The following is a 15,979-nucleotide window of genomic DNA, read 5'->3' on the forward strand; positions in this document are numbered from 1 at the left end:
GTCACCATAGCTTTCGTCAGCCAACACACTCGATTGCCCTGCGAAACATCGGCGATCAACGTGAGCATATAGGTCGCTGTCGCTTTACTGTACGCCAGGATATCCGTGTGTGAGTGCACGCTCGACGTCGATTGACAACCGGTCATGTCAGACCTGATCAGACATTCCGAACACATGACCATTAGTTGTTGTGCGGCCGAGAGTATCGCGATCATACCATTGAGATGTGAAGAAAGCGCGTACACGCCAGCCTTCCACGTTTCCAAAGTTTCCAGCAGTCTAGAGGGACTTGTCTTAGCGCGCACGGCTGTGCTGAATTTGCGTTGGGTAGACACAACGGCTTCGACCTCGCTTAGGATCTTGTGGGCTCATGTACTCGTGGTAGGCCAAGACGTGTATAGTCGAGCGCGGTGACGCCCCGAACACTTGACCCGGTTTTGCTGTTGCGATATGCGTGTCCAGTAACACGGCAAAGTCCGCGTGCCTAGCGTGTATTGATTTTACAGCTCGCTCATACCCCAATAGTACGGTCGGTAGAAGTTCGTTCACTTGTTTCCATGCGCTCGTGGAACACAGGACATCGCAACCTCTGTGATACTCAAGTAAAGCGTCACACACCAGCTGCTTGCACGTTGGAAATACAATCGGTAATAACTTCTTACTCCACTCTATGTTGAACTCGTATAGTATGTATATGGGCGGTTGCGGCGGTTTGCGCATTTTCTATCTACCCTCCGCTAATATGACTCTGTGGTCTGTCTCCTGAGATGGTGCGGTTGGAACTTGCGAGAGTGCGCTATCGACGGTCGGCGTTTCCATTTCGTCAACTGTGCCATTTTCAGCCGCTGGCAAACGGCCGTCGACGGTCGATGCGAGACACCAACATAACGTTAGACCGCGACCCTCATGCCAGTTTTCTGTAGTACTGGTTGTAGTTTCTGGTGCACACTCGAAACGCCATTACGATCACAATTACGTTGATTAATAAATCCAGTGTTGTAGCGACTGCAGCCAGCGCCGTCGCGCAACTCGTGTCGGTGTTATCTCTCGATACTTTCATTCGTATCCGAGCGTATGCAGAATCTACGGATCTGGTGAAGTTGCTTGTCACTAGCTTGCGCACGTTTGATATGGCACTTTGCGCGAGACTCACACAACCTGCAGTGGCGACCGTCGCGTCAGTGCAAAGTTTTTCCGATATATCGCTCGCAACATCGTTTGTCATTTGCTGTACACTGCGCACACTGGCCGCGAGGTCGCGGAGAGGGTCTTCGTTACGAGTTGTGTAATATCCGCTGACTTGCCAATTCAATTCTGGTGGCGCTGACCCAAACGAGAACGCTTTTAAGGCGCATGTCATGGTAACTCTGGTAGCGCCGTGGTTGATGAAGACGATCATCTTTAGCAATAGTTCATCTCGAAGCGCAACGATGGTTAGGGCGACGGGTTGGCCGGTTCCGCCTTCAGGCCACTCGGTTGCCGCTAGATTGCCCAATGCCACACACGCAGACGAACCCTGTACACACTCAATGACCCGTGTGCGATCGTTGATTTCTGCTAGTACGTTTGCTAGTTCTACGTGCTTCCACGGATCGGGCGTGGGCACTCGCTTGTTTTAGAGGCGTTTTCGCGCAGCCTCTACCCTGCACGACCGCTCATGGCCGCACTAGCTATTTTTATCTTTATTTGTTTCACACACACACACACACACACACACACACACACACACACACACACACACACACACACACACACACACACACAGGCCCTTGCGTGCAAACCCCGGTCAGGCCTGCAGTGCACACATAAGAGACATGATGTTCTTTCACAGAACTGAGGTTGTTCATTACTAAATGACTTTTACAGGAATATTGTTATTATACTATTCAACAGGTTGATCATAATAATGTGTATTAAACCCACAACCTAGCACTGAGGACAGAGGGACTTTATTTAAATTAGTACTTAATGGAAACGATACATAATGATACATAAGAGCCATGTCATACATTCAGCCTAGGAATAGTAGCATTGTGCACTATTAAAAATATACACATCAACTGCTCGAATCCCATTGTTGCAAAGTAAAACTCTAATAAAACTCTAGTCTGACATCAACAGAGAAGACTTAGTGTATGTACTACAAATACAGCATTAGGATTTCGAGTGGACCGTGCACATTGTGAACCATCAGAGGCTTATGACGCAACATATCTTCCAGTTGCTATTAGACAAGTTACAATTCTCGACCATTTTTCGGAACTGGTTTCTTGGGTCCGTGAGTAAATGCCAAATGAGATGATAGTCCTTAAGTAAGTTCCTGGCGATCCCATGTCACGCTCTTGCCCATCAGCCGGTGAACACTGAGACGGAACTCGATGAGAGCGATATATTTTTTAAGTGCTCCGAATGTACTTCTAACAAGCGTGCGATTCACTTCGTGAGTAAACCGCAGCTGCAGCTGATTCAAACAGTCGAGCCAACTTTCTACATTACAATATGCGTTTTGTAGTTAGTCGAGTTACCTTTTGTGTGGCGCAAGCACGGGTCGTTAGAGTCCAGCTCCCAGCTTATACAGTCCTGTATTGACACAGACGTCAATACATCTCGATGTCATGCAACACACAAAGTCTGTCGCATACAGGTGGGTTAACACATGTACGATACCTTTTGTGTGGCGCATGCACGGGTCGTTAGCGACCAGCTCCAGGCTTACAGAGAGTCCTGTATTGACACAGATGTCAATACATCTCCATGTCATGCAACACACAAAGTCTGTCGCATACAGGTGGGTTAACACACATGTACGATGTGTGCGATGGCGCGCCCGTTTACAATGGGACACGACGATGATCATTGTTAACCAAACTCTTGTTTCTCAAGACAGGTGGTAGCGTTGTCTCCTGCACCTGGTCTTCGTGCACAGAGGGTGTGGTAATGTGCTCGTCATAGTCGCGATCGTTGTCACTCGAATCCGTTGTTCTCACGACAGGTGGTAGCGTTGTCTCCTGCATGTTGTCTTCGCGTGCGGCAAGCGTTGTGCTGTGCTCGTTATAATGGTTGTCTTTGTACAAAGGGGGGTGTTGAATACTCCTTCGCGAGTAGTCTAGGAGGTGGTGTGATGGGACGTATCTCAGAGGCGTTATGTGAGCGTACCACCATGGCCTGAGCAACTGCGACTACTGAGAGTACACCCAGTACAGACAGCGAGATAATTTTTTTTCTTGGGTTTTGTACGTGTGGGTACAGCCGCTTTAATGGCAGTGAGAGCAAGTGGTCAAATGTATTTATAGGTCACTAGCAGAAACTAAGGCACGTGGTCAGAGTGTAATCGTAACCACCGTAGCTCTTGTCATAATTTAATATACATAGAAATCAGAAACGGGCATGTCAGGATAGACATCGCGAGTGATAATGCGGCCAGCTGACTGAGCGCCTCCAGGAGAGAGGCCCAAGCAAGACGCACCCCGAGGAGCGTCTTTCCACGTGTCACCACTGGGTCTGACTGAGCGCCTCCAGGAGAGAGGCCCAAGCAAGACGCGCCCCGAGGAGCGTCTTGCCACATGTCAACACTGGGTCTGACTGAGCGCCTCCAGGAGAGAGGCCCAAGCAAGACGCGCCCCGAGGAGCGTCTTGCAACATGTCAACACTGGGTCTGACTGAGCGCCTCCAGGAGAGAGGCCCAAGCAAGACGCGCCCCGAGGAGCGTCTTGCCACATGTCAGCACTGGGTCTGACTGAGCGCCTCCAGGAGAGAGGCCCCAGCAAGACGCGCCCCGAGGAGCGTCTTGCCTTATGTCAGCACTCGGTCTGACTGAGCGCCTCCAGGAGAGAGGCCCAAGCAAGACGCGCCCCGAGGAGCGTCTTGCCACATGTCAACAATGGGTCTGACTGAGGGCCTCCAGGAGAGAGGCCCAAGCAAGACGCGCCCCGAGGAGCTTCTTGCCACATGTCAGCACTCGGTCTGACTGAGCGCCTCCAGGAGAGAGGCCAAAGCAAGACGCGCCCCGAGGAGCGTCTTGCCACATGTCACCACTTGGTCTGACTGAGCGCCTCCAGGAGAGAGGCCCAAGCAAGACGCGCCCCGAGGAGAGTCTAGCCACATGTCAACACTGGGTCTGACTGAGCGCCTCCAGGAGAGAGGCCCAAGCAAGACGCGCCCCGAGGAGCGTCTTGCCACATGTCAGCACTGGGTCTGACTGAGCGCCTCCAGGAGAGAGGCCCCAGCAAGAAGCGCCCCGAGGAGCGTCTTGCCTTATGTCAGCACTCGGTCTGACTGAGCGCCTCCAGGAGAGAGGCCCAAGCAAGACGCGCCCCGAGGAGCGTCTTGCCACATGTCAACAATGGGTCTGACTGAGGGCCTCCAGGAGAGAGGCCCAAGCAAGACGCGCCCCGAAAAGCTTCTTGCCACATGTCAGCACTCGGTCTGACTGAGCGCCTCCAGGAGAGAGGCCAAAGCAAGACGCGCCCCGAGGAGCGTCTTGACACATGTCAACACTGGGTCTGACATAGGGCTTCCATGAGAGAGGCCCAAACAAGACGCGCCCCGAGGAGTGTCTTGCCACATGTCAACACTGGGTCTGACTGAGCGGCTCTAGGAGAGAGGCCCAAGCAAGACGCGCCCCGAGGAGCGTCTTGCCACATGTCAACACTGGGTCTGACTGAGCGCCTCCAGGAGAGAGGCCTGAGGAGCGTCTTGCCACATGTCACCTCTGGGTCTGACTGAGCGCCACCAGGAGAGAGGCGCAAGCAAGAAACGCCCGAGGAGCGTCTTGATACATGTCAACACTGGGTCTGACTGAGCGCCTCCAGGAGAGAGGCCCCAGCAAAGACGCGCCCCGAGGAGCGTCTTGCCACATGTCAACAATGGGTCTGACTGAGGGCCTCCAGGAGAGAAGCCCAAGCAAGACGCGCCCCGAGGAGCGTCTTGCCACATGTCAACACTGGGTCTAATTGAGCGCCTCCAGGAGAGAGGCCCAAGCAAGACGCGCCCCGAGGAGCTTCTTGCCACATGTCACTACTCGGACTGACTGAGCGCCTCCAGGAGAGAGGTCCAAGCAAGACGTGCCCCGAGGAGAGTCTTGCCACATGTCAACACTGGGTCTGACAGAGGGCATCCAGGAGAGAGGCCCAAGCAATACGCGCCCCGAGGAGCTTCTTTCCACATGTCAACAATGGGTCTTACTGAGGGCCTCCATGAGAGAAGCCCAAGCAAGACGCGCCCCGAGGAGTGTCTTGCCACATGTCAACACTGTGTCTGACTGAGCACCTCCAGGAGAGAGGCCCAAGCAAGACGCGCCCCGAGGAGCGTCTTGCCACGTGTCAACACTGGGTCTGACTTAGCGCCTCCAGGAGAGAGGCCCAAGCAAGATGCGCCCGGAGGAGCGTCTTGCCACGTGTCACCACTGGGTCTGACTGAGCTCCTCCAGGAGAGAGGCCCCAGCAAGACGCGCCCCGAGGAGCGTCTTGCCTTATTTCAGCACTCGGTCTGACTGAGCGCCTCCAGGAGAGAGGCCCAAGCAAGACGCGCCCCGAGGAGCGTCTTGCCACATGTCACTACTCGGTCTAACTGAGCGCCTCCAGGAGAGAGGTCCAAGCAAGACGCGCCCCGAGGAGCGTCTTGCCAAATGTCACTACTCGGTCTGACTGAGCACCTCCACGAGAGAGGCCCAAGCAAGACGTGCCCCGAGGAGCGTCTTGCCACATGTCAACAATGGGTCTGACTGAGGGCCTCCAGGAGAGAAGCCCAAGCAAGACGCGCCCAGAGGAGCGTCTTGCCACATGTCAACACTGGGTCTGACTGAGCGCCTCCAGGAGAGAGGCCCAAGCAAGACACGCCCCGAGGAGCGTCTTGACACATGTCAACACTGGGTCGGACTGAGGGCCTCCATGAGAGAAGCCCAAGCAAGACGCGCCCCGAGGAGAGTCTTGCCACATGTCAACACTCAGTCTGACAGAGGGCATTCAGGAGAGAGGCCGAAGCAAGACGCGCCCCGAGGAGCGTCTTGCCACATGTCACCACTGGGTCTGAATGAGCGCCTCCAGGAGAGAGGCCCAACCAAGACGCGCCCCGAGGAGTGTCTTGCCACATGCCAACACTGGGTCTGACTGAGCGCCTCCAGGAGAGAGGCCCAAGCAAGACGCGCCCCGAGGAGCGTCTTGCCACGTGTCAACACTGGGTCTGACTGAGCGCCTCCAGGAGAGAGGCCCAAGCAAGACGCGCCCAGAGGAGCGTCTTGCCACATGTCAACACTGGGTCTGACTGAGCGCCTCCAGGAGAGAGGCCCAAGCAAGACACGCCCCGAGGAGCGTCTTGACACATGTCAACACTGGGTCGGACTGAGGGCCTCCATGAGAGAAGCCCAAGCAAGACGGGCCCCGAGGAGAGTCTTGCCACATGTCAACACTCGGTCTGACAGAGGGCATTCAGGAGAGAGGCCGAAGCAATACGCGCCCCGAGGAGCGTCTTGCCACATGTCACCACTGGGTCTGAATGAGCGCCTCCAGGAGAGAGGCCCAACCAAGACGCGCCCCGAGGAGTGTCTTGCCACATGCCAACACTGGGTCTGACTGAGCGCCTCCAGGAGAGAGGCCCAAGCAAGACGCGCCCCGAGGAGCGTCCTGCCACATGTCAACACTGGGTCTGACTGAGCGCCTCCAGGAGAGAGGCCCAAGCAAGACGCGCCCCGAGGAGCGTCTTGCCACATGTCAACACTGGGTCTGACTGAGCGCCTCCAGGAGAGAGGCCCAAGCAAGACGCGCCCCGAGGAGCGTCTTGCCACATGTCAACAATGTGTCTGACTGAGGGCCTCCAGGAGAGAGGCCCAAGCAAGATGCGCCCGGAGGAGCGTCTTGCCACATGTCAACACTGGGTTTGACAGAGGGCCTCCAGGAGAGAGGCCCAAGCAAGACGCGCCCCGAGGAGCGTCTTGCCACATGTCACCTCTGGTTCTGACTGAGCGCCTCCAGGAGAGAGGCCCAAGCAAGACGCGCCCCGAGGAGCGTCTTGTCACATGTCAACACTGGGTCTGTCTGAGCGTCTCCAGGAGAGAAGCCCAAGCAAGACGCGCCACGAGGAGCGTCTTGCCACATGTCAACAATGGGTCTGACTGAGGGCCTCCAGGAGAGAGGCCCAAGCAAGACGCGCCCCGAGGAGCGTCTTGACACATGTCAACACTGGGTCTGACTTAGCGCCTCCAGGAGAGAGGCCCAAGCAAGACACGCCCCGAGGAGCGTCTTGCCACATGTCAACACTGGGTCTGACTGAGCGCCTCCAGGAGAGAGGCCCAAGCAAGACACGCCCCGAGGAGCGTCTTGACACATGTCAACACTGGGTCGGACTGAGGGCCTCCATGAGAGAAGCCCAAGCAAGACGCGCCCCGAGGAGAGTCTTGCCACATGTCAACACTCGGTCTGACAGAGGGCATTCAGGAGAGAGGCCGAAGCAATACGCGCCCCGAGGAGCGTCTTGCCACATGTCACCACTGGGTCTGAATGAGCGCCTCCAGGAGAGAGGCCCAACCAAGACGCGACCCGAGGAGTGTCTTGCCACATGCCAACACTGGGTCTGACTGAGCGCCTCCAGGAGAGAGGCCCAAGCAAGACGCGCCCCGAGGAGCGTCCTGCCACATGTCAACACTGGGTCTGACTGAGCGCCTCCAGGAGAGAGGCCCAAGCAAGACGCGCCCCGAGGAGCGTCTTGCCACATGTCAACACTGGGTCTGACTGAGCGCCTCCAGGAGAGAGGCCCAAGCAAGACGCGCCCCGAGGAGCGTCTTGCCACATGTCAACAATGTGTCTGACTGAGGGCCTCCAGGAGAGAGGCCCAAGCAAGATGCGCCCGGAGGAGCGTCTTGCCACATGTCAACACTGGGTTTGACAGAGGGCCTCCAGGAGAGAGGCCCAAGCAAGACGCGCCCCGAGGAGCGTCTTGCCACATGTCACCTCTTGTTCTGACTGAGCGCCTCCAGGAGAGAGGCCCAAGCAAGACGCGCCCCGAGGAGCGTCTTGTCACATGTCAACACTGGGTCTGTCTGAGCGTCTCCAGGAGAGAAGCCCAAGCAAGACGCGCCACGAGGAGCGTCTTGCCACATGTCAACAATGGGTCTGACTGAGGGCCTCCAGGAGAGAGGCCCAAGCAAGACGCGCCCCGAGGAGCGTCTTGACACATGTCAACACTGGGTCTGACTTAGCGCCTCCAGGAGAGAGGCCCAAGCAAGACACGCCCCGAGGAGCGTCTTGCCACATGTCAACACTGGGTCTGACTGAGCGCCTCCAGGAGAGAGGCCCAAGCAAGACACGCCCCGAGGAGCGTCTTGACACATGTCAACACTGGGTCGGACTGAGGGCCTCCATGAGAGAAGCCCAAGCAAGACGCGCCCCGAGGAGAGTCTTGCCACATGTCAACACTCGGTCTGACAGAGGGCATTCAGGAGAGAGGCCGAAGCAATACGCGCCCCGAGGAGCGTCTTGCCACATGTCACCACTGGGTCTGAATGAGCGCCTCCAGGAGAGAGGCCCAACCAAGACGCGCCCCGAGGAGTGTCTTGCCACATGCCAACACTGGGTCTGACTGAGCGCCTCCAGGAGAGAGGCCCAAGCAAGACGCGCCCCGAGGAGCGTCCTGCCACATGTCAACACTGGGTCTGACTGAGCGCCTCCAGGAGAGAGGCCCAAGCAAGACGCGCCCCGAGGAGCTTCTTGCCACATGTCAACACTGGGTCTGACTGAGCGCCTCCAGGAGAGAGGCCCAAGCAAGACGCGCCCCGAGGAGCGTCTTGCCACATGTCAACAATGTGTCTGACTGAGGGCCTGCAGGAGAGAGGCCCAAGCAAGATGCGCCCGGAGGAGCGTCTTGCCACATGTCAACACTGGGTCTGACAGAGGGCCTCCAGGAGAGAGGCCCAAGCAAGACGCGCCCCGAGGAGCGTCTTGCCACATGTCACCTCTGGTTCTGACTGAGCACCTCCAGGAGAGAGGCCCAAGCAAGACGCGCCCCGAGGAGCGTCTTGTCACATGTCAACACTGGGTCTGTCTGAGCGTCTCCAGGAGAGAAGCCCAAGCAAGACGCGCCACGAGGAGCGTCTTGCCACATGTCAACAATGGGTCTGACTGAGGGCCTCCAGGAGAGAGGCCCAAGCAAGACGCGCCCCGAGGAGCGTCTTGACACATGTCAACACTGGGTCTGACTTAGCGCCTCCAGGAGAGAGGCCCAAGCAAGACGCGCCCAGAGGAGCGTCTTGCCACGTGTCACCACTGGGTCTGATTGAGCACCTCCAGTAGAGAGGCCCCAGCAAGACGCGCCCTGAGGAGCGTCTTGCCTTATGTCAGCACTCGTTCTGACTGAGCGCCTCCAGGAGAGAGGCCCAAGCAAGACGCGCCCCGAGGAGCGTCTTGCCAAATGTCACTACTCGGTCTGACTGAGCGCCTCCAGGAGGGAGGTCCAAGCAAGACGCGCCCCGAGGAGCGTCTTGCCACATGTAAATACTCGGTCTGACTGAGCGCCTCCAGGAGAGAGGCCCAAGCAAGACGTGCCCCGAGTACCGTCTTGCCACATGTCAACAATGGGTCTGACTGAGGGCCTCCAGGAGAGAAGCCCAAGCAAGACGCGCCCAGAGGAGCGTCTTGCCACATGACAACACTGGGTCTGACTGAGCGCCTCCAGGAGAGAGGCCCATGCAAGACACGCCCCGAGGAGCGTCTTGACACATGTCAACACTGGGTCGGACTGAGGGCCTCCATGAGAGAAGCCCAAGCAAGACGCGCCCCGAGGAGAGTCTTGCCACATGTCAACACTCGGTCTGACAGAGGACATTCAGGAGAGAGGCCGAAGCAAGACGCGCCCCGAGGAGCGTCTTGCCACATGTCACCACTGGGTCTGAATGAGCGCCTCCAGGCGAGAGGCCCAACCAAGACGCGCCCCGAGGAGTGTCTTGCCACATGCCAACACTGGGTCTGACTGAGCGCCTCCAGGAGAGAGGCCCAAGCAAGACGCGCCCCGAGGAGCGTCTTGCCACGTGTCAACACTGGGTCTGACTGAGCGCCTCCAGGAGAGAGGCCCAAGCAAGACGCGCCCAGAGGAGCGTCTTGCCACATGTCAACACTGGGTCTGACTGAGCGCCTCCAGGAGAGAGGCCCAAGCAAGACACGCCCCGAGGAGCGTCTTGACACATGTCAACACTGGGTCGGACTGAGGGTCTCCATGAGAGAAGCCCAAGCAAGACGCGCCCCGAGGAGAGTCTTGCCACATGTCAACACTCGGTCTGACAGAGGGCATTCAGGAGAGAGGCCGAAGCAATACGCGCCCCGAGGAGCGTCTTGCCACATGTCACCACTGGGTCTGAATGAGCGCCTCCAGGAGAGAGGCCCAACCAAGACGCGCCCCGAGGAGTGTCTTGCCACATGTCAACACTGGGTCTGACTGAGCGGCTCCAGGAGAGAGGCCCAAGCAAGACGCGCCCCGAGGAGCGTCTTGCCACGTGTCAACACTGGGTCTGACTGAGCGCCTCCAGGAGAGAGGCCCAAGCAAGATGCGCCCCGAGGAGCGTCTTGCCACATGTCACCACGGGGTCTGACTGAGCGCCTCCAGGAGAGAGGCCCAAGCAAGACGCGCCCCGAGGAGCGTCTTGCGACATGTCACTACTCGGTCTAACTGAGCTCCTCCAGGAGAGAGGTCCAAGCAAGACGCACCCCGAGGAGCGTCTTGCCACATGTCACTACTCGGTCTGACTGAGCGCCTCCCGGAGAGAGGCCCAAGCAAGACGTGCCCCGAGGAGCGTCTTGCCACATGTCAACACTGGGTCTGACAGAGGGCATCCAGGAGAGAGGCCCAAGCAATACGCGCCCCGAGGAGCGTCTTGCCACATGTCAACAATGGGTCTGACTGAGGGCCTCCAGGAGAGAAGCCAAAGCAAGACGCGCCCCGAGGAGCTTCTTTCCACATGTCAACAATGTGTCTTACTGAGGGCCTCCATGAGAGAAGCCCAAGCAAGACGCGCCCCGAGGAGTGTCTTGCCACATGTCAACACTGTGTCTGACTGAGCGCCTCCAGGAGAGAGGCCCAAGCAAGATGCGCCCCGAGGAGCGTCTTGCCACGTGTCAACACTGTGTCTGACTTAGCGCCTCCAGGAGAGAGGCCCAAGCAAGATGCGCCTCGAGGAGCGTCTTGCCACGTGTCGCCACTGGGTCTGACTGAGCTCCTCCAGGAGAGAGGCCCAAGCAAGACGCGCCCAGAGGAGCGTCTTGCCACGTGTCACCACTGGGTCTGACAGAGGGCATCCAGGAGAGAGGCCCAAGCAAGATGCGCCTCGAGGAGCGTCTTGCCACATGTCAACACTGGGTCTGACTGAGCGGCTCTAGGAGAGAGGCCCAAGCAAGACGCGCCCCGAGGAGCGTCTTGCCACATGTCAACACTGGGTCTGACTGAGCGCCTCCAGGAGAGAGGCCTGAGGAGCGTCTTGCCACATGTCACCTCTGGGTCTGACTGAGCGCCACCAGGAGAGAGGCGCAAGCAAGAAACGCCCGAGGAGCGTCTTGACACATGTCAACACTGGGTCTGACTGAGCGCCTCCAGGAGAGAGGCCCCAGCAAAGACGCGCCCCGAGGAGCGTCTTGCCACATGTCAACAATGGGTCTGACTGAGGGCCTGCAGGAGAGAAGCCCAAGCAAGACGCGCCCCGAGGAGCGTCTTGCCACATGTCAACACTGGGTCTAATTGAGCGCCTCCAGGAGAGAGGCCCAAGCAAGACGCGCCCCGAGGAGCGTCTTGCCACATGTCACTACTCAGACTGACTGAGCGCCTCCAGGAGAGAGGTCCAAGCAAGACGTGCCCCGAGGAGAGTCTTGCCACATGTCAACACTGGGTCTGACAGAGGGCATCCAGGAGAGAGGCCCAAGCAATACGCTCCCCGAGGAGCTTCTTTCCACATGTCAACAATGGGTCTTACTGAGGGCCTCCATGAGAGAAGCCCAAGCAAGACGCGCCCCGAGGAGTGTCTCGCCACATGTCAACACTGTGTCTGACTGAGCACCTCCAGGAGAGAGGCCCAAGCAAGACGCGCCCCGAGGAGCGTCTTGCCACGTGTCAACACTGGGTCTGACTTAGCGCCTCCAGGAGAGAGGCCCAAGCAAGATGCGCCCGGAGGAGCGTCTTGCCTTATGTCAGCACTCGGTCTAACTGAGCGCCTCCAGGAGAGAGGCCCAAGCAAGACGCGCCCCGAGGAGCGTCTTGCCACATGTCACTACTCGGTCTATTTGAGCGCCTCCAGGAGAGAGGTCCAAGCAAGACGTGCCCCGAGGAGCGTCTTGCCAAATGTCACTACTCGGTCCGACTGAGCGCCTCCAGGAGGGAGGTCCAAGCAAGACGCGCCCCGAGGAGCGTCTTGCCACATGTCACTACTCGGTCTGACGGAGCGCCTCCAGGAGAGAGGCCCAAGCAAGACGTGCCCCGAGGAGCATCTTGCCACATGTCAACAATGGGTCTGACTGAGGGCCTCCAGGAGAGAAGCCCAAGCAAGACGCGCCCAGAGGAGCGTCTTGCCACATGTCAACACTGGGTCTGACTGAGCGCCTCCAGGAGAGAGGCCCAAGCAAGACACGCCCCGAGGAGCGTCTTGACACATGTCAACACTGGGTCGGACTGAGGGCCTCCATGAGAGAAGCCCAAGCAAGACGCGCCCCGAGGAGAGTCTTGCCACATTTCAACACTCGGTCTGACAGAGGGCATTCAGGAGAGAGGCCGAAGCAAGACGCGCCCCGAGGAGCGTCTTGCCACATGTCACCACTGGGTCTGAATGAGCGCCTCCAGGAGAGAGGCCCAACCAAGACGCGCCCCGAGGAGTGTCTTGCCACATGCCAACACTGGGTCTGACTGAGCGCCTCCAGGAGAGAGGCCCAAGCAAGACACGCCCCGAGGAGCGTCTTGACACATGTCAACACTGGGTCGGACTGAGGGCCTCCATGAGAGAAGCCCAAGCAAGACGCGCCCCGAGGAGAGTCTTGCCACATGTCAACACTCGGTCTGACAGAGGGCATTCAGGAGAGAGGCCGAAGCAATACGCGCCCCGAGGAGCGTCTTGCCACATGTCACCACTGGGTCTGAATGAGCGCCTCCAGGAGAGAGGCCCAACCAAGACGCGCCCCGAGGAGTGTCTTGCCACATGCCAACACTGGGTCTGACTGAGCGCCTCCAGGAGAGAGGCCCAAGCAAGACGCGCCCCGAGGAGCGTCCTGCCACATGTCAACACTGGGTCTGACTGAGGGCCTCCAGGAGAGAGGCCCAAGCAAGACGCGCCCCGAGGAGTGTCTTGCCACATGTCACCACTGGGTCTGACTGAGCGCCTCCAGGAGAGAGGCCCAAGCAAGACGCGCCCCGGGGAGTGTCAGGCCACATGTCACTACTCAGTCTCACTGACCGCCTCCAGGAGAGAGGCCCAAGCAAGACGCGCCCCGAGGAGCGTCTTGCCACATGTCAGCACTCGGTCTGACTGAGCGCCTCCAGGAGAAAGGCCCAAGAAAGACGCTTCCTGAGGAGCGTCTTGCCACATGTCAACAATGGGTCTGACTGAGGGCCTCCAGGAGAGAGGCCCAAGCAAGATGCGCCCAAAGGAGCGTCTTGCAACATGTCAACACTGGGTCTGACAGAGGGCCTCCAGGAGAGAGGCCCAAGCAACACGCGCCCCGAGGAGCGTCAGGCCACATGTCACTACTCAGTCTGACTGAGCGCCTCCAGGAGAGAGGCCCAAGCAAGACGCGCCCCGAGGAGCGTCTTGCCACATGTCAACAATGTGTCTGACTGAGGGCCTCCAGGAGAGAGGCCCAAGCAAGACGCACCCCGAGTAGCGTCTTGTCACATGTCAACACTGGGTCTGTCTGAGCGTATCCAGGAGAGAAGCCCAAGCAAGACGCGCCCCGAGGAGCGTCTTGCCACATGTCAACAATGGGTCTGACTGAGGGCCTCCAGGAGAGAGGCCCAAGCAAGACGCGCCCCGAGGAGCGTCTTGACACATGTCAACACTGGGTCTGACTTAGCGCCTCCAGGAGAGAGGCCCAAGCAAGATGCGCCCGGAGGAGCGTCTTGCCACGTGTCACCACTGGGTCTGACTGAGCTCCTCCAGGAGAGAGGCCCAAGCAAGACGCGCCCAGAGGAGCGTCTTGCCACGTGTCACCACTGGGTCTGATTGAGCACCTCCAGTAGAGAGGCCCCAGCAAGACGCGCCCCGAGGAGCGTCTTGCCTTATGTCAGCACTCGGTCTGACTGAGCGCCTCCAGGAGAGAGGCCCAAGCAAGACGCGCCCCGAGGAGCGTCTTGCCAAATGTCACTACTCGGTCTGACTGAGCGCCTCCAGGAGGGAGGTCCAAGCAAGACGCGCCCCGAGGAGCGTCTTGCCACATGTCACTACTCGGTCTGACTGAGCGCCTCCAGGAGAGAGGCCCAAGCAAGACGTGCCCCGAGGAGCGTCTTGCCACATGTCAACAATGGGTCTGACTGAGGGCCTCCAGGAGAGAAGCCCAAGCAAGACGCGCCCAGAGGAGCGTCTTGCCACATGTCAACACTGGGTCTGACTGAGCGCCTCCAGGAGAGAGGCCCAAGCAAGACACGCCCCGAGGAGCGTCTTGACACATGTCAACACTGGGTCGGACTGAGGGCCTCCATGAGAGAAGCCCAAGCAAGACGCGCCCCGAGGAGAGTCTTGCCACATGTCAACACTCGGTCTGACAGAGGGCATTCAGGAGAGAGGCCGAAGCAAGACGCGCCCCGAGGAGCGTCTTGCCACATGTCACCACTGGGTCTGAATGAGCGCCTCCAGGAGAGAGGCCCAACCAAGACGCGCCCCGAGGAGTGTCTTGACACATGTCAACACTGGTTCGGACTGAGGGCCTCCATGAGAGAAGCCCAAGCAAGACACGCCCCGAGGAGCGTCTTGACACATGTCAACACTGGGTCGGACTGAGGGCCTCCATGAGAGAAGCCCAAGCAAGACGCGCCCCGAGGAGAGTCTTGCCACATGTCAACACTCGGTCTGACAGAGGGCATTCAGGAGAGAGGCCGAAGCAATACGCGCCCCGAGGAGCGTCTTGCCACATGTCACCACTGGGTCTGAATGAGCGCCTCCAGGAGAGAGGCCCAACCAAGACGCGCCCCGAGGAGTGTCTTGCCACATGCCAACACTGGGTCTGACTGAGCGCCTCCAGGAGAGAGGCCCAAGCAAGACGCGCCCCGAGGAGCGTCCTGCCACATGTCAACACTGGGTCTGACTGAGCGCCTCCAGGAGAGAGGCCCAAGCAAGACGCGCCCCGAGGAGCGTCTTGCCACATGTCAACACTGGGTCTGACTGAGCGCCTCCAGGAGAGAGGCCCAAGCAAGACGCGCCCCGAGGAGCGTCTTGCCACATGTCAACAATGTGTCTGACTGAGGGCCTCCAGGAGAGAGGCCCAAGCAAGATGCGCCCGGAGGAGCGTCTTGCCACATATCAACACTGGGTCTGAGAGAGGGCCTCCAGGAGAGAGGCCCAAGCAAGACGCGCCCCGAGGAGCGTCTTGCCACATGTCACCTCTGGTTCTGACTGAGCGCCTCCAGGAGAGAGGCCCAAGCAAGACGCGCCCCGAGGAGCGTCTTGTCACATGTCAACACTGGGTCTGTCTGAGCGTCTCCAGGAGAGAAGCCCAAGCAAGACGCGCCCCGAGGAGCGTCTTGCCACATGTCAACAATGGGTCTGACTGAGGGCCTCCAGGAGAGAGGCTCAAGCAAGACGCGCCCCGAGGAGTGTCTTGCCACATGTCACCACTGGGTCTGACTGAGCGCCTCCAGGAGAGAGGCCCAAGCAAGACGCGCCCCGGGGAGCGTCAGGCCACATGTCACTACTCAGTCTGACTGACCGCCTCCAGGAGAGAGGCCCAAGCAAGACGCGCCCCGAGGAGCGTCTTGCCACATGTCAGCACTCGGTCTGACTGAGCGCCTCCAGGAGAGAGGCCCAAGCAAG

The sequence above is a fragment of the Nothobranchius furzeri genome, chromosome 1, assembly GCF_043380555.1.
Source record: "Nothobranchius furzeri strain GRZ-AD chromosome 1, NfurGRZ-RIMD1, whole genome shotgun sequence".
NCBI lineage: Eukaryota > Metazoa > Chordata > Actinopteri > Cyprinodontiformes > Nothobranchiidae > Nothobranchius > Nothobranchius furzeri.